Here is a 14,397-nt window from a genome sequence, read left to right on the forward strand (position 1 = left end):
AACCAGACAGCTCTTAAAGGCAGTTAATGAGAATAATCAAAGATTATATCCCATTCTTTGGTTACAAAATTAATGGAAGAGGGGAGGAAAGATCACAACAAGATGCCTAGCTTCTGAAGAAGAAGATATTGTGCAAAAGAGAGTGGCTATTTGATAACAAATAAAACAAAAACAAAAACTTTATTTGAAAGAATGTAACAAAGAACATATTTCAAAACAATGATAATAATAAATCATGGAAAGAAATAAGTATAGTTGGCAATTTGATATTGGCTGGAGAATCACAGCATGTCACACACTTAGTTGACTATGGCTGATCTCCAGAAAGTCAAGAGGGCCAGCCTTGACTTGTAGTTTGATGGGAGACCATCGAGAACTAACAAAGTTATAGGGTAGGTGGGAAGTCAGAAAAACTTTTCTAGGAAGAAAGCAATTGCAAACTATTTCCCAAACACTGCCGGGAAAACTACCTGCATTGGTCCACATAATCACTAAACCGATATCGATTCTGGAGAATTTTACTTTACAAGTTATTGAATTCTATGTTCTATAGAGCTATTAATTTTGAGCTGCGAAAATGTGGATGATCATAGATGGCCATAGCAAAATACAGAAGGCACCCATTCTTTGCTGCGGTCTAGAGCAGGGATCCTCAATCCCCGGTCCGCGGTCAGGTACCAGGCCAACAACCAGTCCACACAAACAAGCAAAGCCGCATCCATGGGATACAGGCAGCACACAAAACCACGCACTGTCTGGTCCGTGGGAAAAACCTTTCTCCACGGAACCGGTCCCTGGTGCCCAAAAGGTTGGGGACCTCTAGTCTAGAGGTCATCCAAATGTTTGAGGCACTCTGGTAGCCCTAGCTTCTGGTAACTTTCATGCTATATTTAAAAGAATAAGAATTGCTGAGTCTCATATCTGAGAAATATTTATTTAATGGTCAATTTCGGGGCAAAATCTGCAGAATATCTAAAAATCAGTTTACCATCTTCTAATTCAGCAATTAGTTAAGTAGCTATTCATTTTATTCTAATATGAGAAATAAATGCTCAAGGGGGCCTTTTTCTGAAGTAGAGACACAATGGAAGAAAAACAAGTTGTCTAATCTTTCCCCAGTCTGCAATTTGCATGAACCTCCATTTTCCCTTGATATGTGCATTTGCAATTATGTACATTTGTATCCATAGATGTGGTCAAAAAAGTCAAGATGCTGGCCATGACCATATGATGCAATCTCTGCCTATTTTTTTTAATGTATGTAGTTGGTGCACTACTACCTGGCAAATCTTTTAACTCATAGCCGTACAACCTGAAGCCCCAGATCCAAATGCTAATCTGAAGGTGAGATAAAGGCTCCCATGGAGCCTATTTAATTGTAATTAAATGTAAATGTACAACAAATGATTTTTTTGTGTTTTTGTCCTGACTTACCCATACCTTTTTCAGATGAGGTCTCCACAGGGCACTTTCACTTTTCTCCCACTTGCTGTCCATCAGTTTACTGAACTTCAGTGCCAATAATTCTCAACCAGCTATGCTGATGATGTGAATAACACCTTAATTATTCTGCTAGTCTACTTCGCCTCCAAAATGCTACCTTATTGGCATTGATGAAATCAGTTTTATCACAAAAATCAAATCACTCATATACTTTCCTGTGGTTCCATTCTTATAGGAAGCCTGTTAAAGGTCTGTAGCTAAAAGTGACAGAAATGATGTTTGATTTAATGGCCAAAAATGACTAAAAGGCAAAATAGGCATGATATGTATTGATTCTTCTAGGAATTGTCTGTAAATTGATTGCTATCTATGCTTAACATGTATGAACTTAATAGTTTTTTGTTATAATTTATCAGTGATTGCTTTCATTAATGCCCAATCATTTAAAAATAACCAAATATACTTAAGCAATAAACTAAGTTTATAACAGAAAGTCAGTAAGACTGTATCTTACAATCTGTTCTTCCAAAATTCTAATAATTAAGGAACAATAACCTATTAATTAGTCACTTAAACTTAATAACTAGTTGGAAAGATTCCCTGTAATCTTATTTACATTGAAGAAGTCAAAGGAATTGCTATTCAGCAAAGTCAGTCTGTCTAGCTAATCTCTGTGAGGACAAGGTCAACACAATAGCTCTATCTTGTTTATCTCATTGTATTTTTCCTCCGTTCTTAGCCATCTGGCAGCCAAAATGTTATTTGCAAAGAAAATAAAGTCTCCATACTATCGCTTGCCTTTTATGTGTTTAGAAGGAGAATCCTGCTGGCTTTGTGAAAAATAAATGGGAGGAAGTTCCTCAGTGCTGGCCTCTCCTAACCTGCTGTCCTTCATGTGTGTTAGGATAACTACTAGAATTCCCAATCAACACGCTGGGAAGTTTGAGAACTGGAGCCCCAACACAGGGGCTCAAATGAGGACAGTCACCTCTTACAAAACAAGCATTTGGAAATTACAAGGTTTGTTATATCTTTAATAAAATATTTTTGGACATAGCAAAAGCGTGTTACTGCTTTTGATGGGAATTCCAGTTCCACCACTCCAGTGCCAGACTGGGAAAGGTTGCTAGATCAATCTTAGAGTGTGAGCCAAGATACCCAAAACAATAAAGAACCATGACTTGCAGTATATATTGCAGTTTTTCAGAAACATAATTTTAAACACTGCAATAACAGCAAATTTTCTAGATCTAATTCTGCATGCCATATACCTCAGTTATTTCCATATTTAGCCAACATCCCATAAATGTTTACCCAATTTAGTAATATCCTTGACACTTGAAGATAATTTGTGTCCATCAAAAATAGATCCTCTATAGCTTTGCTTTTTTTAAAAAAAAAAAAATTACATTGCAATCATTATTATGCAGCACAGCATTTAAGTGAAGGTTTGAATGGAATTATTCCTTACTAAGCTCGTTCTTAATGACGATGACTGTAATAAGAAAAGAGAACTATAGCTGTTCTTCATCATGCACATGCCTCCTATTTTGATTTCTAAATTTTGCTTTAAATCTTTGTATGTTCATAATTTCATTGGAAAATTTTGACTGCTTAAAAAAACCTTAGTAGTAAATTAATTGTTGTTCTCTGAAGGAATTAACATTTTTTGGAATCATGTCAGCATTTCAAGTCAGAATTAAAATTCTGTCCACTTGGAATGGCTGAAGGACATAATATTATTTACATTATGTGTTGAACCTCAGCTTCCTATAAACTAACACATGGAAGGCAGCAGAAAATTTATTTAGCGATTTACATATTTGATTGATTAGGATGCTCATGAATAAATGAATGCTTTTCAGACCATGAGACATTATTATACACTACTTATGTAGACTCCCTTTTGTCTAACAAGCTCAACATTGTTTATATGACTCTATCCTACAACAACTGGAAGATACAGCTTAGGTTGAAAGAGCAAGCTAACCTGGGTCTTCCTAAAATCTGAGACATCTTGGAACAGAAAGCTTGAACCTATCTACTTTTTTCCCATTGCATTTAATTTCACCTCCCCCCTTTTATTTATGCCATGTTAATTAAAACCCAGTAAATGAGAAACTGTGGAGAAATTCCAAATATTCGGGATTATTACCTTCAGAAATTCCAATTAGTTTCATTGCTAATGAATGAAATCTTCCTATCCTATATTTCAAGTACTGAATATATGTTTTCTGTATTTGAGATAAAGGATCAATTTACTTTGTCTCATAAAAAAAAGAGTTGTGTCTTCAGTCCTTGGAAGACAGAGTTGCTCTGCATCATGTCATTTTACCCAGTAGACCCTCACCTTTTACATAGGTTGGGCTTTAAGAAATATTGAACTGTAGCATTTTGTGCCAGGTGAGCTGAAGTTCTTGTCTCTGACAGCAAAGAAATATCTGGGTCTGTCTGACAAGTGATATAGTGCTGTGCTGGGGTTCTAATAGACAATTCTTATGATTCTCAAAGGAAGATATAACTCCCTCCTCTCAGACACCTGCTATATTTGAAGACATTTTCATTTTGTGCAGTTTGGTCATCTGCTCCATATTTTCTTCATGTTCAACATGCAAGAAAAATAGTGCCTTTGATTATCTCTGTCCTTTTGCAACCTCAGTCCTGAGATATGCTTTTGTGCTTTAAATGTGGGAAAAGCCAAGAGATTAGGCATTTTCTGTCCCAGACCCTTTCTGCTTTTATTAATGTTTGTTATAAAATATCATTTATGGAATGAAACCATATCATGTGAATCCAAAATAGATCTTTGGGGAGTTGTCAAGGCTGAGAAAGTACTTATTCCCACCATTGCTGCACTCCAAATATTCTACAAGAACTACCATTTGGAAGAGAAGACAAATGTAATTGCATTGCATTGAAAGGGAATATTTAAAAGTCCAATGTAGAGCCTGTGGCATTCCTCCTCTGGATATCAGTAGTTCTGAAAAAAGCAATGGTAAGTTCTGTACGTTGAAAGCAGCACAGATGTCTTTTTTTATTCAATGAACCTTCCCCCAATTAGATCTTTGAATGATTGAACAAATTTTCTTAACTATCTGTTATATCCTTAGTTCTGTACTTTACTTCAGATTCTTTCGCTGACTTCTGGAAGGGTCCTCACAGTCTGGCAATTTTACTAGCTGTTGCCCACCAGGTAGCTCTGACAAAGGGAGATCTTGGAGAGAAACCAATTAAATAAATCTCCTTGCATTAAAAGAATAGCTTAGATAATACTGCATCATCTATATGAAGAGCCTTGGTGTATGAGATCAAATATCCATCTAGCGTCCTATTTCCATCAGTGAACAGGCAGATATCTTCACGAAGTCTACAATATATCATTCTAATGATACTTCCTCAAGGGTTGCAAACCAAAGGCTCTTTAGACATTGTTAGACTATGATGCCTATTTTCCCTAGTAAGAGACAGTTGCAGCTGACCATAAATGTCCCATCCCAACTTTGATATTTTATCCAGGAATAAATCCCCCTGAATGCAATGGGATGTATTTTGAGGATGCATGAGAAGGACTGATGCCTTTTGACTAAAGTTGACCAAGGGCTAGAGTTAAGGTTAGTAGGATTAATGGAACAATCAGCTGGATTCCACTTTTATTCTAATTTTTTGATCCAGTGATATAAAAGATGACAATGATACACCTGGAGTAGAATAATATATTCATTTATTTGGGAGTAAATATCATTACATTAAAGAAATACAAATTATAAATGATTTAAGGTGGAAAGAATTTGTCAAGGACTGACATATTTGGAAAGTGAGATGATTAATTGGAAAAGTAGCTATCATTCTTTTTTTCCTCTGTTAAATAGATTTGTCAATTTCTGTGGGTTTGCTTTCCAAAAATGTGCAAAGCTGATCTGAACAGAAAAGGAAAAAGTCTCCTATTTGTCCACTCTATTAATACTGCTCTCTAATATCCAAGCAAAATACAAAAAATGTTTTGATATTTTTTCGAAGAAAAGAGTGAGAACTTTCCAGAATGAGAATGTCACTGCTATGATGGCCTTCTGGTGGCCATTAAAATAATTCCCAAGAAGGTGGCTCTCCAGAGCAAGATCGAACTATCTCCAAAACTGTTGTTTTCTGTGAGGGAAGAGACTGCCAAGGCAACATAGCCAAACACAATTCAGCTCAGTGACATTTGCAATAAGCTTTTAAATTCAAAAGCTGTGAGAAATATGTCCTCAGATATAAGTTACGCACCAGAGTTTTTATTATTTCCCCCCTGCCAAAGACAATAATTACACTCCCCCCCCCTTTCAAAATAAACACCACACTGGAATGTGCTGCAGCAAATGGTTAGGGATTTATTATATTTCATGTTGCTTTCTAAACAATTTTCAACCCTGCTGGCGCTCTGTCAAACAGAAGGCGACCAACAATAGCAAAATCCCATTAAAGCTGAGAAAGTTCCTTCCTGAGGTGAACATGACCAGAAATAGCAACCTTGGCTTAGCCTCTCTATTTGGCACAGGGGACTAATAATGCATGTCCTGTTAATGGAAATTATCTCATTTCATCCCAAATGCAGCTCCAGAGAAAGCTGGGCTGACGCACAAACAATCAATATAAGAGCATTCTTCTCAAAACAATAGATGCTTGGTGGGATTGTGGCGAACAGCGTCACCCTGCAAAACAAACAGAAGATATAAAAATAGGCTTCCACCACCCAGGCACAAGAGACTGTTTTTCCTTCAGTGGGAAGAATGGGTTTTGATTTGGCTGCTTGGCCTACTTCAACAGATGTACAAAGTAAAGACATCAAGAACAGGGGAGACCCAAACCATAGTCTTGATTTTCATCTGTGCCTAAAAGTACCAAGAATTCTGCGCATGGGACTCTTTCACATCCATCATTGCAGTTCCCACTGGTCAGGTACAATAATTTTCAACCAAGAATTAATATATCAGGGCAGATTGAAAAGAACTTAAGATGCCTGCGTGGGCTGAAAGAAGAATTAAACAAACCAAGTGTTTTAAGCACATTAAAAGAACTCAACCATCCCACATCCCATCCCATCCCACTCTATCTCAAAACATATTAGAAGTAAGGCTAAAGAACTGCAGTGGAAGAGTGACTGGATGAAGACCACCAATTGACTTTTCTCCTCATTCCTGGAAGCCTTTGTGAGATTCGCTTCAGAAATTCCTGTGGCAACTCTCCAAATAAAAGCGAGCACAGCTGTAAAAACTACAGAATGTGGTGTTGTGATTATAGCAGCAGTCCCCTAAATGTATTTATTTTATTTATTCAGTTGACCAGCAGACACATGAAATTTTAAGAACGTGTTGTGAATGCTCTGGCACAATGGTTACTATTGCTGTAAAAATCCAATGACCACTAGATGGCAGCAAAGAGCTAGAGAAACTCTAAATCCAATTCTGGTAGTCCTAACTCTCAAAATAGCTGCCATGGTAAGGGAGGTTATGGGGGTATGTTTATTTTATGGTTGCCATTATTTGTGATTGTTTGTTACAACTTCCCTCTCTGTGTGCAATAAGTAACTTTGGAAATATTTAAGAAACTTTTTTTCTGAAAGAAATAATTCTATCCCAGGAATTTTGTTTAAGAAGTGGAACTTTTCAGGACCACATGAAATGCATCCCAGGGCACCTTAGGAACTAGCCCTTATAGCACTTTTAAGAAATTCTGGAAAACTGAGGATGTGCCAGATGACTGGAGGACAAGCGCCTCAAAGGTCTCTCCTGAGTTCTCTACTCCTCAATGGATGAAAAAAAAATGGAAGGAATATTTATCATATTTGCACATTGTACAATTTGGGGTGAGAAAGCTAAAATCCTAGAATCCTGGTTGCTAGTTGGAAAAATGGCTTAGAAATAACCGAATAAATTCAATAGAAACAAATCAAGTGTGTTATTTCCCTTAAGAAAGAAAGATCAACTATATAGGTGTAGGACGAGGAACACCTGACTTAGTAAGAGTCCTTGTGAAAATGATCTTGGAATAACAGTTGATTGTAAACTGAACATCAGTTTGTTAACTGCAGAGAAGGCAAGTGCAATTCTAGGCTCATCAACAGATGTATAATTTCTAAAATACTAGAAGCAAGTGATTTAACTTTTTAGATTCTGTTCTTTTTTAAAAATCGGTTTTGTAGTTATCTCAGCAACTTCTGATATTAGCCTAGTGTGGAGGTGTGCATACTCAGATCTGTCTTCTGCAGCCTCATTGTGAATGTTTTAAAACTGCTTTAATAATAATAATAATAATAATAATAATAATAATAGCCCCCCCCAAATCAGCTCTTTGCCACTGGTTTTTAGGAACATGATTTTTCTGGAGGTTCAAAAGACCACAGAAATAAGGCTGGGGGGAGGGTCTGCCTTTCCAATAGCTGCAGGTTCCCCTTGATTGATGAGGTATTTTGAAAAGCTTTTAAATTTCTCAAGTTAAATTTCTCAATCTACTATCTGTAATATTGTAACCTTATGTATGTTTTCCAATGTTTTCTAATCCAGGGCCCCCATGTGGGGTCAGTATATGTCAAAAGAATCAAGACATTGAAGCCCTTGTTCTAATCTTGGTCCTTCCTGAGCCATCCATGGGACTTTCCATTATCCTTAGAGGAACGTGACTTACTCCACGTGTGGACCCTTCCCAATCCTTTACTGCCAGTATAGACAAAGGCAGCAGTTATTTAAAAGGAGGACAACTCAGCAAACAGCTTCCTGCTTTGTGAGGTCAATCAGCTCGGTGAGCAAAAGCCCTCAGTACCTTCTACAAAGAGTGTAAAATAGGAAGGTACTGAAGAGTAAAGATCACTCAGTTGCAACTACAGTTACTTTTCCCCCTGAATGTATGCCATCCCTTACTGGCAGCCTGACAATATCTCAGAGTCTTCTGATGTCTATAAAAAGATCCTCTAAAAATTCTTATGCATGTACCGGTAGGTGCCTATTTGGGTTTGTGTTAATTATCTTATTGTTCAGTCATGATGGAAACACCCTCTGTTATTTCTCTTCTGGGTGAAATATCTGTCTTCCAATCAAAGATCTTAGAAGATCTTTATCTGAGGGAGATGAGATATATATTTATCATCTGCCCCTTTTCCCCAACCAAGACTTTTTTTAAAAAAAAATGGCATGCTGTAATATATCCACTGGGCCAGCAGATGACGCCAGAGCATACTTCTTCCAGCACAGGGCTTCTCTTTAAGGACTAGTTGTATGTGAATGTGAAATGCTCAAGCATTATAGTCTTTTCAGTTTAAGAAGTCTGAAAAGGAGGAACAATATAGATTTGTATTGGGCAGGCAGAATTTTCTTATTCTTATTCCAAACTTGAATTTTGGCATACCTGATAGAACACGTGGACGGTAATTACAGGAAGAATGAGCAATACAATGTGTTGAATTAATTCCATTTATTGAATGCCTTTATTGAATGAATGGCCCTGAATAGAATGTCGGTGTTATACAGGGATTAGATTGGGGATTGAAAAAGAAATCAATCAGGATCTACAAGTAGATTTCTGGGTAGTAAATCAGCAAGGTTTCTGCCGTTCTATTGTCTAAGAATTCGGATGAGTTTGCAATGCACACACAGACACAGAGTGGAAAACCAGAAGCAGATTTTTTTTTTCAGTGGTGAAAATATCCTGCACTTACAAATACTTGGGCTGAGCTTCTATTTAAGTCATCCTACTCCAGTAGGGTTTTCCTTGAATTCAACTGTGATAAAATAAAATGGGACTGAGCCTTCCAGAGATTGCACATCATACAGATATTCCTTTTAGCCATGTTGTACCAGAAATCTTACTGATGGCTGTGTTCACGGTATTATTTGAAAGATTGTTGAGTAATGGAGCAGGCACAGCACCAAGTTATTTTCTCTCTCCCATCCCTACCCCCCCAATAGAAGCCTTAAAAGTTTTTGAACTCTGAGAAATAGTTACATACCCGCCCCATCCCCCACCAGAAATTGCACTGTATACTTTAACCTCTCTGATTTTATTCTAAGATTTCTTAAAGCTCTGAAGCAGCTTGGAAGGCAGTTATCATAATTCATAAATGGAAGCAAAGAGCAAAAAGTTAAATTATTTTCATCAAGTACCTCCTTGATAAAGATTTCGTTGTATCTTCTTAATAAACTTCCTTGTTGTCCTGATGGAAGATCCCTTTAACTGCCAGGCCTGGCAGTTGTCTGATTTCTCTACTCCAAAAGACTCCACTGCTCTACCCCACAAATACTATATGGTATTCTATATTTGCTATGCAATTGACCCCAAAGAGATGCCATTTCTTCAGCTCAGATTCAGTCAGTAGCTTAAACCTGTTGTTGGTTATAGAGTTTGGGTAAACAGAACCAGGCTAATAGCCATGTCAAGTTCAAATAATAGGGTGTGTCTGAAACCTTGAGTAAAATATGGTGTGCAGGGATGACAATGGTATTGTGTATATTCCAATCACCTATGCTTTTCCTCCCTAAATCATATGACCAGGGCAAAAAAAGGTAATTTAAATCAGCAGGAAAGACCAATAATTGTACTTATTCAAACTGTATTTAAATTTGGTGATAGATCTCAGATTAAGCCCGTATGAAACCATGGGTGTGGATGTTTAGTGACTTAGTGATAATTTCTCCAACTTTCATGATTTTATTCTATACATGTTTCTCAGAACTCACTGATTCTTATGAATGTGTACAAAAGTTAAAATCCAGTTGTAAACAAGGAAAAAAATGGACTATAGACAGAATTATTGTAAGAGATCCAGTCAAACATTAGAAGGCAATCAAGAGAGAGATAACCCTCTGTGCGGTGTTTAGTGCTTTATGCAGATTGTGCGGCCCAGGCCAAAAGGCATATAAGGCCTAGTTCACACACAACATATTAAAACGTACTTTGCATAAGCTTGACTTGTTAAATATTTTTTTATATCAACACAACACACTAAACTAATATTTTACTCAAAGAACTAATTTTTTTGGTTTCATGCAAATCATAACTTGGGCTGATTGTTTTTTTATAATGCACTACACCAAAATAAGGCTGGCTGGCATCTGGTTCAATCTTTCATGTGCTCATAACTTGGGTTAGTTAGTGCAATGTATGAATGCAGTCTATGTGACTCCGGACTTTTGCTCAGTTTAACCTTCCCCATGGGAGATTTTAGCAAGAGAACAGATGATGTATTTTGCCTTAATACATTTAGAAGGCAAGCAGAGTAGAAAAAAAATAAAATACTATGGGACAATGTCCTTGGACATTCAGCTTCCTTTCAACCCATTATAAACCCATGCTAAGTATCAGGCTACACATTGGCTTTTCTCCTACAGCATGAGGAAAGATGGCAAGGCCAAGTTAACCACAAGATCTTAACCAAAGATTGACTGGGTAGCTTTCTTGATGTTTCACTGAGGCTTGTGCAATGAAGATGAAAGTGAACAAGGACGATCACAACAAGTTTATTCTAGCCACATGGTATAGCATGGGCTGCATCCAGCCACTTCAAAGAAGTGTTTTAAAACAGCAATCAAACTAAACAACAATCAGACCAAAAAAAGAGGAACAGCACGGTCCTTGATGTAAGAATTCAGCTTAATAACACTGGAAACAGGAAATGGGCCTAGTATTATCAGAACAAATAGATTTAACATCCTCCAGAGATTTGTGGGATTGAACTAGATGGACCCATTCCCAGTACATGGAGCAGCACTTCTGGGCCTACATCTTTCAAAGAGCCTTTTGCTGATTTTTGGCACAATTGGCTTCTGGAGATGTGCTAGAACAGGGGTCCTCAACCTTGGCAACTTTAAGACTTGTGGACTTCAACTCTCAGAATTCCTCAGCCAGCAAATTCTGGGAGTTGAAGTCCACAAGTCTTAAAGTTGCCAAGGTTGAGGACCCCTGTGCTAGAAGTTGCTAATCCTGTTCTCAGCAGGATTTGTGCCTGATGAATAAGAATTCAGAAGATGTTTTCTCTGTTGTTCCTTAAGGAATCTTCCTACAAATAAAAGTTAGCAACTCGGCTCTGAGGTCTTGCTCAAAACTACCCTTGCTGGATAGACTGTTCCTTCCCCATGAGAATCAATGTTTATGAATGTTAATTGTTCCCTTCTTAGAGATAATTCAGGCCCAAAATTGCAGTGGAATGAATGCCCTTGGTACTGTGACTCCTTAGCAGGCTTGTTATTTAGCATGAGAAAAGATTGGGTGAATATTTCATACAAACATCCCCAATCTGTTGCTTTCCATCAGGAAGAGGCTATATCTCCCATTATGCCTCAAGAGCAATCTGCATGAACTGAAAACAATAGGCATGGTAGTCTACCATACTACATATTCCTAAAGCTATTCCCTGGACTTCTCTTTTTCTGTCTGAGCTGAACCATCCCCCTCTGTAAGGCAAAGATGTGTTTAAAAGCTATTTCCTCAGGAGTGATTTATAACATCTTATACTATCATCTAACCATAGCTGTGCTGATAAAACAGTTAAGAAAGACAGTCTTCATATCAACACACCAACATCTGGGTGATATTGTAAGGCAGTCTTGTGGAAATGGTCTAAAGGAAGTGGCCTTCTAAAGCCATTTCCTTAAGTGTGATTTAGGTAGGACCTCACATCACCATCCTTGCTCTTTTCCACCACTGAGTTAAAATGCTACCTGCCATCTTGAGTTAGCAGGAAGTTTGATGCTGTCGTTGCTCTGCCTCATTAGAGTAATGGAAGCTTTGCTAGGTTTCATCCTGGGATATTCAAAATTTCAGATGGAGAATCTGAAGCATGGGGCTGAATTTTCCTATGTGCTGGAAAATGAATTGTATTGTGTTAAGCCTCCAATCGAAAGAAAGACATCTCACAGTTTAGAGATTGGTAATTGTGTAACATGAATTATATAAACCATTTCTTTAGTACAAAACAGATTCAGCTTTTGTCTGTCTTGCTTAACACTTAAGACTGAACACTAAAAAGCAGGAAGGAAGATGAAGCTCTATATGTCTTCCTTAACTACAGTCCAGCTGTTCCTAATAGTTTGGCAAATGGGAAATAAGGATTTGGGTTCTTGGAATTTTCACAACTTTCCCACCTCTTGTTATGCTCCCTTGACTGAGAGAAACCCAATTACACTCAAGACTTTTTCCATTGCTATACTGATTGCTCTCCACTGAGTCTGCAGAGAGCAATCTCACCATCAGATTGCATATTGTCAATACATATCCTACCTCTATGCCTGCTTGACTTCTGGTCAAGACAATGATAAAAGTACAATATCTGGACTGAAATAACCCAAACGACCATTATATGGTAGCAAAGAGATACAGTAAATCATATTATTCAGTAATAACCTACAGGTACAGAGAGCAGTTTTATTATACCCTTCTGCTCTATTAAAAAGAGAGCCCTTTTGCTGAAGTAGTTAAGCCATCAGGCTAGAAATCAGGAGATTGGGCGTTCTTGCCCAGGCACAAAGCCAGCTGGGTGACCTTGGCCAGTCATTCATTCTCACCTCTAGGAAGGAGGCAACGACAAACCACTTCTGAAAAACTCTGCCAAGAAAACTGCAGGAACTAATCCAAGCAGTCATCGGGAGTCAAAAGCTTTGCACAATCAATCAATCAATCGTTTCCCTATTTGTACCTATTTATGACCCAGATAAACCTTGACAATATCCTCTTCAGCGCTTCTTATTCTCAGTCTATGAGTAATGGCAGACTTAAGTCACTCTTGAAAGTAAGTGTAGTAAAGCCATGGTTTTCTCCTTGAGCTGTCCTTGGACAGTGTATATGTCCTCAAAGGGAAGTTCTGACTGGCTTGGACTGGGAAAAGCGATAATAAAGGGGTCAGCAATTGAGAAAGCAATTTTCATGGTAGGATAGTTTTGTGTTGATTCTAAAATGGATGGACAGCATCTCTCTTTTGGAGGGAGGATACGTTGTTAAGATAATACCATCTAACTTGCAAAGTGTGAAACCTATTACACTTCTCATACCAACTCAGTCCAAGGCAACGGCATCCATACCAAATGCAATGATGCTAAAATGGCATATGCAAAGCCATCATCAGATTCTACATCCCAATGTCTGGAACAAACATTCAAATTGTTGTATTTGTGTGATAATGTATTTGTTTTCATTTGCTCCCTCCAATCCTCCTACAGATGGCTAGGTGTTCACATGTGAAGCAAGCAGAAGGTATGGGAGGCGAATAACAAAATATGTGTGATAAGGTAATCATACTTCATAATTTCAGACTTGTCTCACATGCAAGTCTGCAAATGTCAGGCAGAATTTGCAGGAGGACAACAGCCTGTGCACATCTTTATTACTGTTTGCTGCAGACACCATTGCTGCCTTTTGAGCAATTATTGGGGCTGCCATATTTGAGCTGACAAAATCTAGATGACCACCAGATGGGAGGAAATAGTATTTATTCTCAAATGAAAAGATCAGTGCAGCACATGAAGGGTGGGGACTGCAGACTTTTGGGGTTATTAGTACTGAAGAATGAATCTCCCCTGAAAAACAGTGAAAAGATTCACATCTACTGTAATTATGCACAGAGGGATTTATTTCTAAGTCTATGATGTGCTATTAAATTACCTTACCATTCACTTTACTGCTCAAGCGATATGCAACTCACAGTAAAATCTAAGGATGAAAGAAAGCTAAACTGATAATTACCTATTATCGAAAGATAGCAACCTTAGTTTAAAGTAATCCCTGAAGTATTCTGAACCCACAGGAGGACACAGTAAGAAAGAAAATACAACAGATAAAAGGATGTCGAAGGCAGCCTCAGATGGCTGTCTCTACATTAGTGGGAATTCTGCCTGTGGAATCGGCCAGCTACGTTTGAGAAGCAACCTTTTCTCTTCCAAAAGCTGTTGGCGACATTCGGGCTTTCTTTCTCTCTTCCCGCCAGGATCTAAACCC

This window comes from Protobothrops mucrosquamatus, unplaced genomic scaffold (assembly GCF_001527695.2).
Source record: "Protobothrops mucrosquamatus isolate PMUCROS unplaced genomic scaffold, P.Mucros_1.0 scaffold_289, whole genome shotgun sequence".
Classification (NCBI taxonomy): Eukaryota; Metazoa; Chordata; class Lepidosauria; order Squamata; family Viperidae; genus Protobothrops; species Protobothrops mucrosquamatus.